The following is a 9,734-nucleotide window of genomic DNA, read 5'->3' as shown; positions in this document are numbered from 1 at the left end:
GGGCTGGTGGTGGTGGCCTTGCAGAGCTGGGGGAGCCCAGGCTCCTTCCCTGGGGCAGGGGGTTCTTGTTTACATTTGCCAGCAGCACGTGGCCACGATGGACAGCCCAAAATCATCCCTGTCCAGGGCAGAGCTCCAGAGATCAGGTCTCGGAAGGGGTGCATGGCATCCGCCCTGGCAGGTGGCAGAGTGTTGGGAATAATCTCTGGCACAGCCTTTAAATTGGTCTCTTCCAGGCTGGGGTGATCTCTGACCTGGTTAAAAGCTGGGAAGCATCGTTGGGGCAGCTGGTACCCAGCAGTCTGTGGGATCAGCTGGTAAAAGCCAGCCAGCTCCTCATCCCAGAATGCTGCCTGGAAAAGGAGGGATCATCCATGATCGTGTTTTCTTCTGGTTATTTAAGAGACTCTTCTGTTACCATTTTGCACAGCAGGTCCCACTGCAGCCTGCCCTCCCTTTGGAGGGTGACCCGTGTCCTGGGACAAAGACTCCTCAAGGGACTCACCTCTTTTAAACTTGTACTGTAAAAAAGCAACCTGTTCATTAAAGCTCCCCTGTCCCACGGCAGGAGAACCTCGCCTAAAACTATTAAAATGCAAGATTAGGTGACCTTGGACTCAATAAACTGCAGCTCAAGGTGCCTTGGCACAAATGTCCAGCCAAATATTTTCTACCCCCCTGAGCATTTCCCCAGCACCCCCATGTGCTCCCATCCCCAAACCTCCAGCAACCAGTAAAAAAAATAAGAAAAGAAGCCCCTTTTCACTGCATTTGTCCTAGGAAATGGGAGCCAAGGTCTGAGCCTGAGCCCTGACAAGGAATATGTGCCATGAACAAGCCCTCACAAGCAAGCCCTGAGCCCTTGGCAGCTGCCCTGAGCTCCTGTCAGCGCTGCCAGCCAGCCCTGGGCTCTGCTGGCTCCCCACTGCCCCCCTGTTCCTGGGGGCACGGGCTGAACCCTCCTTGCAGCTCCCCCGGTACCTCCAGCAGGAGAATTTTGGAGCCACAGGCATCACTTTTTGGAGGGAGGGACCCACTCTGCTCCCCCCACACTCACCCACGCAGGGAGGGGCATTGGCACCCCCAAACCCAGGGGAGGGGAGAGGAGAGGAGAGGGAAGAGACAAAGCAAGAGCCAGGAGCATCCCTTGGTGCATTCCCCACAGCTGGTCCTGCTGTCTCCTCCCGGATCTCTTCCATCCCTGCAGAGCTCTGCTCCCCTCCAGAGCAGCAGGATGAGGTGGGAATGTGCTCCTGGGCAATCTCCCTCCCACGGGACCCTCCCCACGAGCGCTGCTGTCCTTAGACCAAGTGCAAATCCCTCAGACACCAGGCACTGGGATCACCACCCAGTCCAGCTTCAGCAAATCCCAATTCCCAAGCCTTCCTCCTCTTCCACTGTCCCCTCCAGCCTGGAGCAGCTCTCCCCTCTCCACCGCCTGTCCCCCCAGATCATCCCCCTGGCCTGAGCCTTTGGGGAGCTGCCAGAGGGGCATCACCCACCGTGTTCCCAGTGCATGCCCCCGTGTTTCACAGGAGTCAGCAGCCGGGAGCTCCTCCTGCTCTTGCACAAGCAGCCCTGGCCCCATTCCAGGCCTTGGTTTATCCAGGCGCCGGCTGCTCCCAGGCTCTGCATGGGCGTTGGGCACCAACAAAGGCTCTCCAGAGGCACAGAGCGGAGTGCTGAAAGCAGAGATTTGTGCCTGGGGCTGCAGACCTGCTCCCTTCCCAAAGGAGTTCCCCAGCAAGTCACAGCACCCACGCCTGCCAAGGAGGAAGAGCAGGGAGAAGCCCTGCAGGCAGCAGGAGCTCCCTGGCAGAGGCTGGGGTGCAGCACAAGGGTTAAATCCCCGTGCTGGATGGCAGGAGGGATTTAACCCCAGGAGGGATGGCCCCAGTCTGCCTCACCTGTGATGCCAGATGCAGCACAAGGGTTAAATCCCCGGGCTGGATGGCAGGAGGGGTGGGATGGCCCCAGTCTGCCTCACCTGTGATGCCAGAGCTGGGCAGAGCCACCACCAAGGTGTGTGTTCAGCAAAGGGGGTTTAAACTGGCAGAGGGCAGGGATGGATGGGATTTTGGGAAGGAATTATTGCCTGTGAGGCCCTGGCATAGATTCCCAGAGAAGCTGTGGCTGCCCCTGGATCCCTGGAAGTGTCCAAGGCCAGGTTGGACAGGGCTTGGAGCACCCTGGGACAGTGAAAGGTGTCCCTGCCGTGGCAGGGAGTGGAATGAGATGAGATTTAAGGTCCCAATTCATTCTGGGATTTTACTGAGTGTCCTTCATCAGCTGAGCCTGACAGGAGCTGGGGCAAACCAAGCACCCTTGGGGCACACCCACCTCCAGTCCTGAGGCCTCCTGAGAGCTGGGGAGAAACCTGTGCAACCAGCAGCTTGTCTTCTGGCTGTGCTGCGTCCTCCCCTCTGCCGAGCGCCCGCAGCTCCTGCAAACAGCCTTCACGGGCAGCACAGCCAAAACAAACCGGGCTCTGCAGCTCCCCCCGGGGATTTTCCAGGCTTTGCCTACCTGCCCTCCTCCTCTGGCTGCTCTGCACCTGGCAGAGACAACCCCCAGAGAGCCCCACGGCCAAGGACAGCTCCCAACAATTCCGGCATCCAGGCACCGCGGCCACTGCTCGGATCTGCCCCGGCAGGCAAGGTCCTGCTGTGCCTGGAGCAGCTCTGTGCTGCTCTTGGGGTGGTTAAACACCACTGTCCCTTCTCCAGAAAGTCCCTGTCCTTTCATCTGGCTTTTGCAAGCACGCCTTGCTGCGCCCAGGGCTCTGCTTTGGCACCGGGGCTGGGCTGGGGCAGCTCCCACCTCCACAGCTCTGGGGCAGAGCCTTCCCCAGGAGATGCTGGAAATCATCTCAGGAGAGCTTCCAGAAGTCATCCTCTGTAGTTAAACACCTGCCTTTGAAGCTGGGACCTGACTTTTTGCTTCCTGCTCCTCAGAGCCAGGCTGATGGAAGCTCCCGGGCTCCCAAGGATGCTCTGAGGCAGAAAAAGGGGAGACACAACCGTGCTGGGGGTTCAGGAAGGGCTGGTGATGAATGCAGGAGCCACATCCAGCCCTGCAGCACTGCCTTGTTCCTCCTGCCAGGCACCTCCCTGGGCTCTGGGATCCTCTCTGCATCCACCAAAACTCCTGGAGCAGAGCTGGGAATTCTGCTTTGTGTCCAAGCCCTGCTCAGTGGCAGAGTGAGACACAAACCTGTGCACCAGAGGTGTCAGCAGGGCAGGGACAGCCCCACATGGAGCACCAGGGGGATCTTTCCCAGCCCCTGCCCTGCTGGAATGGCACGGGGGACACAGAGGCACCACAGATTTTATTTTGGGTGTGTTTGCTGGGCATCTTGGCCACCAGATTGCTCAGACTGAATATTTCTTCCCTCCTGGGGAAGGGGGGTCCCTGTGAATGGATCTGTGCTGGCCCAGCCCTCACCTTTCACTGCAGCACCATGAGCAGTGTCTGCAGCGTGCAGGTGCCAGCTGCCAGCCCCCTGCACGGGACAAAGGCACAGTGATGGAACACAGCTGGATCTGGGCCTGGAGCAGTCAGAAAACCCCAGAAAAAAACTGCCAGGCTTGCAGGGACACGCCTGTCACCTGCCTTGTCCTGCTGGCACTGCTGAGGGAGCTGCAGTGGGCAGGGGGAGCAGCTCCTCGTGGCTCTGGAGCCCAGGGGGGACAGCAGCCCAAGGGTGGGGTGGCAGGGAGCAGCTGAGAGCCACAGGGGCTGCAGCCCCACCAGGGGCTTGGGAGGGGAGCCAGGGGCAGGCTGGAGGGGAGGGGTGCAGCCCCACAGCTCCACACAATCAGCCCCAGATGACATCCAGGACATTGAGCTCACCTCTATCCCACCTCTCCCCAAATCTCCCCTTAGTGCAGCCTCAGCTCTCCTGCCAGCCCTACAGTTTTATTTTTCCTGCTTAGCAGGGTCCCCTGTGGCCATCCTTTGTCCCTTTCCATCCCAAGCTCTCCCTCTGGACCTGCTGCAAATCCCAGCCAGAATCCATCACTCAGCACACCAGCAAAAGCATCCAAAAGTAGCAGAATTTAAAAAAATTAGTCGAAAATGGAAGCAGCAGTCAGTGACTCACATGCAGGGAAGTCAGGGCTGCAGCATCCCCAGCCTGCCTGGGGTTTGCAGGGATGCTCAGGGTGATGCAATGGTCACACCTGGCTGAGCTCACACCTGGCTGCCTCACATCACAACAGACCTTGTGGGCAGGGAAAACCCCAGATGGGGTTGGCCTGAGACCAAAGCCTTGCCAAATCCAGGGTGTTGTGGATGCATTTGGAGTTGTTTCCCCTTTGGATGGCTAGGATGAGATAAGGAGGGAGGATTCAGTGCTGGTGTCTCCACTGGCACTGCCAGGGCAGGGAAGGTCCAGCCAAAAGAATAAAACCCAAAGGGCTGGCAGGGGTACACAGTGCCATGGGCTGGGAGTGGGGCTGGCAGCCAGGAACCCACAATTTCCAACTCCAGCTCCAGATCACAGAAACACCTGTGGGCTGACCCTGCACAAAAACCAGCCGGTCCCCCAGCAGGGAAACAGGGCCAAGAAATATTCCTGAAAGCTTTGGGAAGGGAGGGCAGCAGGCTGCACTGAGGGCAGGCCCAGAGGGAGGGAAAGGAGCTGTCAGGTTGTAGATTCCACAATAATAATCCTGTAACAGGAGAAGCCCAGATCATTGCTGGTACAAATAGGTACACACACAGGAAAGTGCTTAAGAGGGGTGGGGGAGGAGTTATTACAAATAAAAAGGTGCAGTGACAAAGGAAATTGTGGGCTGAGTCACCACCTGCTGCAGAAAGCTGATCAGGTACTGGCTGGATGGGACACGAAGCCCACTGGTATAACCCCCTAAAAGCCACAAAGAACAACAATCAAACAAAAGCAGAAGGGTAAAGGGGTGTGTTTCAATGAAAGACAAAAACTGGAGGCCAGCAGGTGCTGAGCAGCTCACCTGGGCTGGTGCAGAGCCCCCGAGCAGCAGCAGCAGGACAGGGGACAGGTGACATCCACCACCCAGGGGCTGCTGCAGGGCTGGCACAGCAGGGAAACAGCCACCCCTGTGGGGACAGTGAGGATGTGGAAACCTGGAATGGTTTGGGTGGGAAGGGACCTTCAGGACCATCACATTCCACCCCTGCCATGGCAGGGACACCTTCCACCATCCCAGGCTGCTCCAAGCCTGTCCAGGGACACTGCCAGGGATCCAGGGGCAGCCACAGCTTCTCTGGGCACCCTGTGCCAGGGCCTGCCCACCCTCACAGGGAGGGATTTTTTTCCTTGCATCCAATCTAAATGTCTCCTCTTTTATTTAAAGCCATTCCCCCTTGTCCTATCACAATCTGCCTGTATAAAAAGTGGGTCTCCCTCCTTTTTTATAAGCCATTTAAATACTGGAAAGCCACGTTCAGGTCCCCATGGAGCCTTTTCTGAGCCCCTGTGGCACACACCAGGACAATCCTGAACCCCAGGGGTGGCAGTGTCACAGGCCCAGGGAGCAGAGCAGGCAGCTCCAGCTGTCCTTGTGGAAATGAGAAATAAAGCAGAGACCCAGAGCTGGGACACCTCCTTCAGCAAAAGCCACAACACCACAGGAGGACAGGACCTGGCAGAGGGACAGGGGCAGTGCCACCAGCACATCTCCGTATCACAACACATCTCCACCCAGAGCTGAGCTCAGCCAGCGCTCAGCTGGGGCATCCTCACAAAAAAAACCTTGTTTGGGGAAGGGAATGAGGCCAGAAGGGGCAGGGAGAGGCAAGAAGAGCTGACTCCACACCCTGGCCCCGAGCTGAGACGGGTTCCCACAGCCAAGAGAGCGGCTCTGATTTGACATCTGCTCACACACCTCCCAGGCTGCCTCCCCCAGCAGCAGGGCTGCCCTGCCCCGTCATGTGGCACTCTCTGGGGATTAGGAAGGTGCTGGGCAGGAGTTGTTCCCATGTCACCCCTCCTTGTCCCAGCTCTGCCCTGCTCCAGCACATTCCCACACGGAGCAGCAGGCTGTGGAGAGGGACCCTGCAGGAGCAGCAGGGGAAGGGCAGAGGTGTGAGCTGCCCAGGAGGGCTCCACCAGCCCCAAAACCCAGGAGGGGAGCACACATCCAGCTTCAGCACAACACAAAAGCCCTTCCCCAGCGCCTGAGCCCGCAGGGTCAGGCACAAGCTCAGTCAAATCAAATCAAACCAGCCAGAAGAGCACTTACACCATGATCCTGAGGATCTAATTCAGGGCCTCTTCCATGGCATCTGGACCAGGATTACAGCACAGCCATGCCAGGCATTCCCAATGGAGGCACTGCCTGTCCTCAGCTGCACCTGGGATTGGCCGTGTGTCTGGGAGAGTCCTGTCAGCACCAGGAAGGAATTCAGCCCTGGAATGACCTCCTGAAGAGGAACCAACTCACGGGCAACCATGCCATGACCTCCACCCGTGGCTCCTCAAATGTTTTCCCACTGCAAATGCAATCCCACCACAGCCTGATATCCTGAGCAGAGAGGACAGCTGAAGCCCTCACCCAGCACCAGTTCCAGTGACAGTGACTGAAAACAGTCCCAGCTTTCCTAGCCAAGCATCCTTGGTGTCTTCCAGAGCTCCTCATGTCCCTCAGAGGGATCCATCACTTGTCACCTCAGCACAAGCCAGGAATATTTTTTCCCTCCCTGATTTTCTCCCCCTTCTCCAGCAATCCTTCCCCACAGCCCAGCTGGAAGATTCAGCCCTGGACAAGACATTTCATCATTGCTTCTCCTGGATTTCTCAATGCTTAATCATTTTTGCAGTCGTCTGCAAATGAGTCGAAGCCTTTGCTATGAGGAAGCAGAGGAATCTCCACCTCCTTTCCTGGTAATCCTGCAAGGGTGGGAAAAAATAAAAGCACATGTGACCGAGGCATTAATAAGACATCCCAAATACAAAAACAAGCTAATTAAAACCAGGCATGACCTATTCATAAAATAACTCCTTTCAACCTCAAGAGGAGAGGAGAAGCCTTTGAAGTCAGGCTTCATAATCCAGAGAGATCCCTGCCTCCACCAGTGACCTCACCTGGAAACTTGTTCTTGCCCAACTGTCGCTAAAGCCTTCCCAATAAAAGCTGGCTTTGGAGACAGCTTGGGATTAACAATTGGTGAAGCCAGAACCTCGGTAGAACGAGTTCCCCTGGTACAGAGCAGTCTCCAGGGGCTCTTTGCCAAGGCCAGGACGCCTGTGCAACTCCTCACAGGTTCCCAGCTGGGTGGGAAACCATCTCCCAGCAGGATTTTGGGCTGCCCTGCTGCACCCTGCCAGGAAGTGTGGAAGATTGGGGTCCAGCAAAAGGAGATTTCCAGAAGAGGAGGGCCTGACATCCCCTCTGCCAGAAAGGAAAGCTGAGGGAGAAGCATTAATGCAGCAACTCAGCTTGGGAGAACGTGGAGCAAAAACCCATCTGTGAACACAACATCTGCAGGGAGAGGAGGCAGGAAAAGCCCAGATAAGCCTGGCCTTGAGGCAGCCCCCAGCAAGGAAACCCCTCGGCACACAGCCCTGCCTAACTGCCCCGAGTTTCACACTTCCACACTCCCACTGTGGCCACCACAGGGATGGGGACACGGGGCCAGCTTGGGAACGCCTGTGTGTCTGCAGACACCCACGCCACCCCTGCTGCAAAGAGCCATTGTCTGTTCACTGTGAGCAGCCAGATAATCCCCTTATTAGCCTGGTTCCTCCTCTGCTGCATCCTGCCTGAGTCAGAGATCAGAGAAAGCTCAGCAGACCAAAGAAAGGACAGCGGTGCTGAGGGAAGGCTCAGGAGGAGCAGTTTGGGAGTGCCCTTGGAGCTCCAAACACAAAGCTGTCGAGTGCAGAAGGGCCCGGAGAGGCTCCTGCTGGAGCAGGCACTGCACAGGGGTCACCTGCAGGTTCATCTGGTGTCAGGTGACACCACAGCCACCTCCCGAGCTAAGGAGGAGCTGGGAGGAAGGACATCCATCCATGGATGAGGCCATGGAGAGGCTGCAAAACAAAGGGACCAAGCACGTCCCCATGGCTGAGCAGGACATCACTGGTGAGGGAAGAGGGGACTGGGGAATGCCTGGGGAGAGATAGAAACCTCAAGCTGCCAGTGATCTCTTTCTTCAAATTCAAACCAGCAAGAACAAATCCTACCCCAGCACAAATCCTACCCCAGCTTCCTTTCCTGTTAAATGCCAGCAGGGATCTGAGAGAGCCCCCAGATGACAGAACCAGGGACCACAGACACACACACGTGCTCCAGCAGGTCCCCTGAGCTCCTCCTGGGTGTTTGCTGAGAGATGTGACACACCAGGGGAGTGAGTTTCTACAGTTTACTGGATACCAGGACAACCTGAGGTTAATGCAAGTGCCACTGTCCCAACTTGCAAGCTGAGCTTGTGCTCCAAAAGATGATTTCAGGAATAGTGCTGCAGGATTTTCCAACACCATTATATGGCTGGAATATAAAGAATATCGGCTGTATGGAAGGATGCCCTCCAGCAGGACAGAGCATGGTTTTGTGGGGGAAACACAGGGCACAGTGGCAGCAACAGAGTCACCAGTGCCACCTCTGGCACTCTGGGAGCCCTGAGCTTGTGGAAAGGGCTGCTGTGTCCCTGCAGCCTGCCTGTTAAACCCAAAGCCTCCTGGCCAGGGTCAGAGAGCAGCTCAGGAGGGGAGGCAGGGCTCTCCTGGGGCTGGGGATTCCCAGCAGCAGCGCTGGGCTCTGTCCCAGGCACATCCAGCCTGTCCCTTTCCATGAAGCACGGATGGATGTGCACAGACAGCCCGGGCTGGGGCTGCTCCATCCCTCACACCCCTCGGAGGGACAGCCAGAGGATCTCCCTGAGCTCAGGCCGGGGCCTGGGGCTGCAGGAACGCCGTGCAGGGAGCGATGGCAAATCCAGGGACACTGGATGAACGCAGGGACAGACACTGAGCGCCTCCTGCCTCAGCCTCTGCTCTGCAAAAACACTTTTCTTGCAGCCAGCCACCTGCAAAAGCACATTTCTTTTAGCCCCAGCAGAGCCCAGGTCAGATCCACCTGTTCCATCAGAGCAGGACTGCTCCCTGCGGCAGGTTTTCTTTCTCTCCAGCTTTTCTGAGCTCTTTGCTCTTGATCTCTGTCTCGCTGTCTCAGCCCCCCAGGGCTGTCTGTGCCAGGCTCTCTCCTGCTTGCCCTAGACCTGGTATCACAGGCTCCTGAGCTGTTTTACCTCGGATAAACCCTTCCCCAGTGTGAGCAGAGGCTGCACACAGGGAGCTGTGGATGAGGTTAAAACGAGGGGAAAACATGCCTGTGGGAAAGTGCCTGATTTCCAGGCACTGCACAGCCTTGAGCATCCTGTAGCTGCAGCAAGGTTTCCTTTCCTCAGAAAACCCACGAGCCCCAAAGGAATTCATTCATTCCCAGTTCAGTCCCTGGCTGTCCCAGGTCCTTTGGGAATGCTGGAAAGCATCACTGCCAAAGACTGGAGACAAACCCAGGCAGTGCAGCCCAACCTCTGAGCACATTTCACCCACAACCTCTGCTACCAGGCAAGTTTGGGAATCCTGACACACAGCCACACATCCATCAGGGCCCCTGGAAAGGACCAGCACTGCTGGATCTGTCTTTGAACTCATGGGATGGCACAGACAGCATCTGCCCACAAATTCCCACTTTCTGTCCCCCTTCTTCCTGGAGCACCCTGAAGTAGATGCTCTCCTCCTGTTTGGC

Source organism: Onychostruthus taczanowskii, unplaced genomic scaffold (assembly GCF_017590055.1).
Source record: "Onychostruthus taczanowskii isolate IOZ18803 unplaced genomic scaffold, ASM1759005v1 scaffold19, whole genome shotgun sequence".
NCBI classification, from domain to species: domain Eukaryota; kingdom Metazoa; phylum Chordata; class Aves; order Passeriformes; family Passeridae; genus Onychostruthus; species Onychostruthus taczanowskii.
The sequence above is the reverse complement of the archived record's forward strand: the minus strand, read 5'-3'. Positions refer to the sequence as shown.